Source organism: Myotis brandtii, unplaced genomic scaffold, assembly GCF_000412655.1.
Source record: "Myotis brandtii unplaced genomic scaffold, ASM41265v1 scaffold115, whole genome shotgun sequence".
Lineage (NCBI taxonomy): Eukaryota > Metazoa > Chordata > Mammalia > Chiroptera > Vespertilionidae > Myotis > Myotis brandtii.
The window spans coordinates 9724591-9733642 of record NW_005353967.1 but is presented as its reverse complement, the minus strand read 5'-3'; the positions used below and the strand labels follow the sequence as shown (position 1 = coordinate 9733642).

At 40.7% G+C, this 9052-nt stretch overlaps 2 long non-coding RNA genes across 2 annotated transcripts in view; one reads left to right on the top strand and one right to left on the bottom strand.

Annotated features, from left to right (window-relative positions):
• LOC106728063 overlaps positions 1-9052 on the bottom strand; it is a 105170-nt gene that overhangs the window by 33121 nt on the left and 62997 nt on the right. The window lies entirely within an intron of this gene.
• The window catches only part of LOC106728065, a 122643-nt gene continuing 115508 nt past the window's right edge, over positions 1918-9052 (top strand). The window contains exon 1 of the long non-coding RNA XR_001364310.1: positions 1918-1935. This is a non-coding gene — a long non-coding RNA (uncharacterized LOC106728065). The remainder of the gene's footprint in view (positions 1936-9052) is intronic.

Sequence of the window (9052 nt, the reverse complement as noted above, 5' to 3'; positions counted from 1 at the left end):
GGCCGAATCTGTGCACCGAGCCTCTGATATCCCCCAAGAGGTCCCAGATTGCGAGCCTCTAGTATGCATATAAGATCTTTGGTTAATCTCTTCCCACCCTCCCCCTTCCCCCTTCTTTCTGAGATTCATCAGCCTATTCCATGTTTCCATGCCTATGTATTGAGCGTCTGCCCCCTGGTGGTCAGTGCACATCATAGCTACTGGCCGAACGGTCCCACAGTCACATGGTCACTTAGGCTTTTATATATAGAGGTAAACAGTTTAATTTCCTCAGTTATACAACTTCTCTGCATAACCGAGCAGTTCCATTTCTGCCTATACTTAATTACATGACTTTTCTATTTCTTTCTTTCTTTTTCTTCCCCTGGTGGTCAGTGCACATCATAGCTACTGGCCGAACGGTCCCACAGTCACATGGTCACTTAGGCTTTTATATATAGAGATAAACAGTTTAATTTCCTCAGTTATACAACTTCTCTGCATAACCGAGCAGTTCCATTTCTGCCTATATTTAATTACATGACTTTTCTATTTCTTTCTTTCTTTCTTTTTAATATACACTTGGAAATCTCACTCACTTCCCCAGCCCTTTTGCTCCATTCCCATCTATCCCCATTGGTAAATCATTTTCATTACTTTTCCATTTATCCTTTGTATCTTTTTTTAATAAGGAAGTGCATATACATTTTCTTATCTTCCCAAAAGAAGAATATTTTATGACAAGCATTTCTCCTGTCCCAGCCAGAGCCTCCAACTTGTCACAAAGAAAAGGAAATGGATGAAGAGAACCTAGCATCGGTGTCAGAAGTCCTACACCTGCCCATGCTCCAGAGACTGGAAAAGAAACTGCTTTTTGAGTTTAAGGGTTTAAGGATTAATAGTAAGGGGAGAGAGGTACAAACTCCACTATGTGCCGGAGCAGAGATGGGAGGGTGAGGGTTCACAAAGCATTAGGGGCCTAGGAGCTTGGACAAGCACCCAGGCTCCTCAGTTACAGAGAAGCAGGACAGCATCTTACAGTCTGGACAAAGGGACACAACAGGGACGAGTTGCAGGAACTGTGCACATGGAGCATGGTGGGGGCCTGGCTGCTCAGGAAAACAAGTGAGGATGGAACCAACTCCAGATGCTCCACACACCAGCTGAACATCTCGGGGAAGCCTGCTCAGAGCAGGCCAAGGACAAGAAGCAGAGCCCAGGGTTAGAACTAACCCAGAAAGAGGAAGAAGGAGGAAATGTCATGATTATGTTGCTGTTACTTCACACCCCCAGTCACAGAGAAGTTGCTGAAGGGATGGCTCATTGCCAGTAGCTAGATTAGGTTCCTGCTACTGAGCAGAATGAAGGCTTGAGCTAGAGATTAAATGCAGTTATAGGTAAACAAGGAAAATTACATTTTGTACACTTCTTAGTGGCCTTTGGGGACACTGTGCCTATTGGCATTTTTCCAGGGAGGAAGTCTATAATTTTACCCCAATTTCCAAAAGGCCCCTGAACCAAAACAAGTTAAGAACCACTATGTTTGTTTAGCAGAAACAATATAAGGGTAAAAATAATAATAATAAACTGAGGTGCTCATGTCACTGCATTTTATGTTGTTTGTGACCACTGTAGGCTTTAGCTCTCTTTACACTACCTGCCCAGATGTTCTCATTTCCACTCACCAGAATTCCCTTCACTCTGCCGCAACCTCCATGCACACCTCTTCTCTTTTCTTTCCTTTTTCCCTTCCCATCTATTTTCACCAGGTAGTCTTACATGTTTACAGTTTTATGATAAATGGTATTTCTTCTCTCATAATAATTATTGATCAATTATTAGTCAATTATGCTTCTATTCAAATAATTATTCAGTAATTGTTCAACTAATGCTTATTGTAGTTAGCATGTTCTTTTTCAATTTGTAAATTTAGATAGGTCAGTTACTGTTTGCATTGTTTGCTCTATACATTTATATTTTCTATAAAGCAAAGCTCTGTATTAACATATAAAGCTTATTTATTTATTTATTATTAATCCTCACCTGAGGATATTTTTCCATTGATTTTTAGGGAGAGTGGGGGAGTTGGGAAAGACAGAGAGAAACATCGATGTGAGAGAAGCACATCGATTGGTTGTCTCCTGCATGAGCCCTGACCAGGGCCCAGCCGGGAGCAGCCTAGAACCAAGGTACTTGCCTGACCAAAATGGAATCCGGGACCCTTTGCTCCTCAGGCCAATGCTCTGTCCACTGAGGCAAACCAGCTAGGGCTAAAGCACATTTATGTCCATTTTGAGGGACGTTTAAGAAGGAAGCAATGTGTCATGGAAAAACAGGAGGTAAGGCAACACTCGGTGATCTGTGTTCTAATTCTCACCCTGCCAAGAAGTTAGCTATGTGACCCTGCACATCTCTGGCTGCATTCCCTTGGATGTGAAACCAGTTCGTTAAATGATTATGAGGTAGTTGTGTAGCAGGGCTCTGAGCCAAGTTAATATGAGGATAAATAGAGACAGATTAATCTTTTGATTACCATATTTGCCCTGTATAAGACAGCCCCATGTATAAGATGCCCACCACTTTTCCCACCCAAAATTAAGAAATCAATATTTTAAACATTTTGCTGGTTTTCTTCTTAAGGCCTTCTTCTTTTTTGGCATCTTAAGGAGTTGTTCTTCCTGTTTTCTCCACTGTCTGATCATACACTCAGTGGGAAGAGGTCCAAATTGTCTCTCTGTAGCTCTATTTCCATGCTCTTTTGCATAGCTGATTACATTCAGTTTGAATTTTACAGAGTAAGACAATCGCTTACCGGTATTTATCTTTTTATTTTTTGACGTCTTTATGGGCTCAGAACTCTCCGGTCCCTGTTGCATCTGCGCACTCTCCACCTCCACCTCCAATTACGGCATCAGCTGATGTCAGTAACAATAAGGCTTGTGATTGGAGGAAGCCTATTTGACAAGGTGTGGGCAGCTATGCACCCGCACCGGTGCAGCTCCCTCCTTGACTGACTTCCATGTATATGATGCCCCTTGATTTTCAGTCTAATGATTTTAGAAAAAAATAGCATTTTATACACAGAAAAATACGGTAGTTTCTGTCCATGGTTCAAAATCTAGTTTTCATACAGATTCTTCACATATCTTTATGTCATGGTCATAATAATTTTTATGTCATCATGTGCTTTAAAATGTGTTGAAAATAGACACATTTTGGAGAACGTGAACTAAGACCTATTGTTACTATGCTCGCTTACTTTTGCTTTTGGACAATATAGCACTTAGATTAATTTCCAAGCAAAACATAAATGCATAAATAACACTGTTGTCCCCTTTTCCCTAGTATATTAACTCTCTATGTAATTTCCAATTACATGGAGAGTTAATATACTAGTAGAATAATACATCTAGGAAGGAAGGAGGGGGGAATTTTGAATAATTCATTAAAATACAATAACTTTTACATGCAACAATTTTTAAAATCTCTCAAATATGAAGCTCATTGAATTTGGGGCTTTTGTGTCTAATTCCCCATAACTCTCATTTTTACACTTTCCTTGTGGGGATGAAGAAACACTGACAATCAAAATACTTTAGGCTACACGATCACATGTAAACATTCTTTTCTGCTACCCCCATTCAGTAGTTTGAAATTTTTTATCTCCACTAATTTTTCTCCTAATGAAATATTACCTGAAACACAACATAACAGAGAGGTAAAAGCTGAGGTGTCCTGTTTGAAAAGAAAAGGGATGGGCAACAGTTTTGTTTCCTTGTTCCCACCCCCACCTCTTATGCCATAACTACAGAGATCGCCACAATCCCATTTTTAACACAAACCAGAGTGAAAACTACCAGTGTGGTGTTTTCAAAGATCTAGGCCCATGGATTTATGGCTACTGCCAGTCAGTCTGCATTCATTTATTCAACACATATTATTGAGCATTTACTATGTGTTGGGCACTATTGTAGAATACAGCAGCGAATAAAGCAAGCTAAAACCCTACTCACCTGGAGCTTACATTATAAGGTAGAGGTACACAATAAGCAAAAAATAATAATTACTATAATAGTATATAAAAGAGTAATAGGTCCTAAAGGGAAAAAATAAAGCAGAGAAGGGGTTCAAAAATGTCAGGACAGGGGATTGAAATTTTAGACTGGCTCATGAAGGAAGGCTTTTTGAGAAGATAATCTACACTATTAAAAGACAAACATGCAAATTGACCATACCTTTGCTATACCTTAAGCCATGCCCACCAGCCAATCAGAGCAACTATATGCAAATTAACCCAGCCAAGATGGCGGCCAGAAGATACGGAGCTGGAGCAAGCAGGAGGCTTGGTTGCCCCAATGATGGAGGAAGCCAAGCTTCCCGCCTGCCAGCCAGCTCTGAGCTCCACTCAGGCAACAAAGTTTCAATTATAGAAGGTAAATAAATCCTAGAATTAAAAAAAAAAAAAGAAAGAAAGGAGAGGCTGAGAGCTTTCGTCGCCGGGGGGCTTGGCCAGAATGAAAACAGCCCGCAGCCCTTCACCCAGACTGGCTAGGCACCCCAGTGGGGACCCCCACCCTGAAGGGAGGGCGACCAGCCTGCAAACACCCATCAGCCCCTCACCCAGGCTGGCCAGGAACCCCAGCGGGACCCCCCCCCCTGATCTGGTACACCCTTCAGGGCAAACCAGCCGGCCCCCACCCATGCACCAGGCCTCTATCCTATATATTAAAGGGTAATATGCAAACTGACCCTAACAGCAGAAAGACTGGTAATGACTGGTCACTATGACACACACTGACTACCAGGGGGCAGACACTCAATGAAATAGCTGCCCCCCTGTGGTCAGTGCACTCCCACAGGGGGAGCTCTGCTCAGCCACAAGCCAGGCTGATGGCTGCCAGTACGGCGGTGGTGGTGGGAGCCTCTCCTGCCTCCTCAGCAGCACTAAGGATGTCAGACTGCAGCTTAGGCCTGCTCCCTCCTGGCTGGACATCCCCCCCCGAGGGCTCCCGGGCTGCCAGAGGGATGTCTGACTGCCAGCTTGGTACCAATCCCCCAGGGAGCAGGCCTAAGCCAGCAGGTGGTCATCCCCCGAGGGGTCCGAGACTGCGAGAGGACACAGGCCAGGCTGAGGGACCCCCGCCCCCGCCCCCCGCCAAGTGCACAAATTTTTGTGCACCGGGCCTCTAGTGTTTACAGAACATTTCTGAAGAAAATGAGGATGAGAGTCCTTATCTGAAAGAGGAGTGATCAAGATTGGGAAAACAGAAAGGTCAAAGGTCCTGAGGCAAGAACGTTCTGTGTGAAGACAATGAGGAGATCAGTGTGGCTGAGTGAAGGGAAGGAATGTTGAGCCTCCTCTAGTATCAGAGCAGTGCTTAATGCCTAACAAGAAGCAGGCACTGAAAACATTTGCTGGAAAATTAAATCATCCATATCAGCCCCCTTCTCTTTGCAATTTGAAAGAGTAGAGTGAAAGGGGAATCGGAGCTTCCCCTAGAGACCAGCAGATGAGAAAGCACTTGAAGACAAAAATGATAGGAAACTATAAAGGCAATAGAGCATTTGACCTATTTGGTTCCTAGGACCGGCATTCTCTCCAATAATGCTAGGTTTTATTACAAATAACATAAGTTCAATCTCTTCAAATGGAAAAAAAATATATGGGATAGACTGAAGTTCAAACTCGTTTTCAAAGTAACTAGCATATTTGTTTCTCGCCTTCCTGGTTACTTTATAAATTCTGTACCTGTTGGTGCCATCAAGATTGTAACAAAATATTAACTACTAAATGGAACTGAATCAGGAAAAGTTAATTTGAGGGTTTTTGCCAATACATTTTAGAAAACATGGGTTTTAGCCTGTTTTTGAATAAAAACAGTATTCAAAAGGTACTGGCTTGACAAAACCTGAAATGCACATTTTTCAAACTTAGCGGTAGGACTAACTAATGTATTTCATGCTTTATTATATCAACATTTTAGCCTACATTTATAAGCCAGAAATTTATCAAATGGGCTTCCAGTTTGATATGAAATGTCTAGGCTGCCTTCAGGAAGGGTAGGATGTCTCCAAAGAGAAGGGACTCTATGCAATGAACCACACTTCCCACTTCCTTGAGCAGCTAAGTTTTGTGTCTTTTACTTATGAGGTTTCTCTAGAAAGTTTTTTTGAAGAAAGGATGCCAAGGACTTTTTTGAAAGTCCTTGAAAATAATTGGGCTAAACCAACACACCACATTTTTAGCTAGCTATATATACTGTGGAGAGAAAAAATGGCCATTTGAAGTTGGCAAGGAGTGTTTCAATTATTAGGATTCAATTTTTTTGTCATTATTTTCAACTACCAGCTCCTGCATTTCACAGCTTTCTCAAACCAGCTGGGGAAGAGAAAGCATGGGAAATGTAGAAAAGTCCTCTTACAAACACATACCCCTAGTCTCTAAGCAATTCAGTGCCTGCTACTTTCTCTGAAGTATTCCCGTGGCCTTGTGTTGACCTAGTAGCATTTCTACCTCTGGTCCGTCATGATATTTTTAAAACACACTTCAGCTCAAACATTCACTTTAAACTCCTCTAAAACATGTCAGTTTAAAAGAGAATGTTATTTGTCAGAGTATTTGTACTTTGGGTCTAAGCGTTTGAAGGGTTTTATAACTTCTGAAAAGAGCTGGGGAAAAAGTAAATATTCCATACACTTTTCCAGATAATACCATATATTAACACTTGGTTGAGAGCAGCTACTGTCTACATATTTGTTAATATACTGCGGCTAAATATTTGGAGTCTTAATGATACTTTTGCTGATCCCCACAACATTTAATCTAATTGTTGTTGGGTTATTTCCTCCTTTACTATGATCATCCCTGGACAGTTTTCACACTGCCTCCTCATTAAATTGCTGCTTCGTGGAAATCACTGTAATTAACCTGACAGGAAGTAGGTGGCATACATGTGGTTAACGTTGCAGAGTAGGGAAGCACTGTCCTTGGATTCAAATACCAGCTCTTTCACTCACTAAGCGTATGACCTTCAGCAAGTTAACGTCTCTGTACCTGAGCCCCCATTTGTAAAATGGGAATAAGAGGAGCACCTACCTATAAGGTTGTTGTAAGGACTAAATTAGCATATCTGACCCAGTAACTAATATAGAAATATTAATTACTATCATTATTTGTAGATGTCAGTAATGGAGCTAGAAATTCCATCTGGCTCCGGGTGTCTCTCAACCCAACCAGAAATTAGCTAACTATTCAATTATTTAGAGACCAAGGGCATTGTGTTTTGTAAGAGAACTTTTCTAGATTTTTCTCTTCAGTGATGATTCAAACAATGATATAAAGTGCAGGAGCTGATGGATGAAAATCATGACAAATAATCAGATTCATATTTGACCCATCCAGCTTGTGTTGTGTTTTCAACCAAAATTATACAAAGGAGATTATGTCTAGTCCTGCTTTTCAAGAGAATCATTTATACTAGTAATTCCATCAACCCTAAATAAATATGCCCCAATCCTTTTTAAGAGTGTTTTTATTCCCTACTTGTAGCACATCATAATGTCTCAACTAGTTGCTCTCAACTAAGCCCACAAATGCTGTTCAGTGTTTATATTAAATGTCCCCCTCAAGATTATAAAGGAGCCTCTCTCATGTTAGGTCTTCAAGATTTCTTAACAAGCTCTTCTTTCTTTTATCTATGTTGTTTGTGATTTTGTTGATATTAATCAGATTCCTGCCCAGTCTTTGGTTTTCCAAATGTAGGTCTAAAATCCAGTACATTTTCCTATAGGAGCCCCTACTCTTACCCCAGTTCCCCAACATGCCAACCCTTCTATGTGTGATCTCTCTTCTCTCTTCTCTTCTCTTCTCTTCTCTTCTCTTCTCTTCTCTTCTCTTCTCTTCTCTTCTCTCTCTCTCTCTCTCTCTCTCTCTCTCTCTCTCTTCAATTGCTTTATTTTCTGTTCCTCTAACAATAATACTTTTTTCAATGCTAACTGACAAAAATTGCCCACCATATTTTCAGTACAAATGTATCATAATTTCTAGAAGAAATAAAGATATCTTATTTTCATTATTTCCCTTAAATATGTGCAATATTTTAATTGACCTTTAGGCCTCGGCAAAATATTCAATGAATATCCTCAGAGAATATTTTATTTTTTCCCCACTTTTTTATTTATTTTTTTAATTTTTTCTTTATTGATTAAGGTATTGCATATGTGTCCTTATCGCCCCATTGCCCCCCAACCCCCTCAGAGAATATTTTATAGTGATTCCCATGTTCTTTCTCACCAGAGTCCTGCCTTCTAAAGTCACTAGTAGCCTTATAAAACTTAGAGGTTTACAAAATTGAGGCAAGGGTAAGTGCTGACAAGCATGCCAATTTGTAACAGCTGAGTTAACTTACCTGAATCCCAACAGGTAAAATAAAGAGAAGAAAAATCTAGTCATAAAGAAAAACATATACTGTATCCTTGGTATTCTATCAGGGGGTTATTCATTACTATTTTGGAATTTCAGAAATTTGATAGATATAATATCAAATATAAGTGGATAATATGAGTTGGGGATGACATAAAAATGAGGTATATGGGAAATGAGTGTGGCATATTCATCACTCCTGCGGAGGATAAGGACAGCTCCACCCAGAACACCTTACTCTGTGTGTTCACATAGTCAGTGCTGTGATAGCTTTACCCCTTAATAAGTGAGTGAAGAGGAGAAGATAAACACTTCACCCTTGAAAAGTCAAGGATTGCTTCCCCAAACAGTTTTGTCATTTCCACCTTGAAAAAGCCTGAAAGAAGCTATTGATATGGTGATTCCCAATGTGCTGCTGAAGCTACAGGGAAAACGATAAAGGGAAGGTTTTGTGCACTTTGAAATGCCTACAGAAGGAGGATGAACACACAAAGATGCTGTTTAACCTAGGTGTATCGACACCCTGCCTTTGAATTCATCTTTAGTGCACAAGCCATTTACCATCCTGTCTGGAAAAAAAAAAACACACACACACACACACAACTGCCTGTGCACAGGGGAGAAAAGCAAGGCCTGGCTACTTTCTTGACT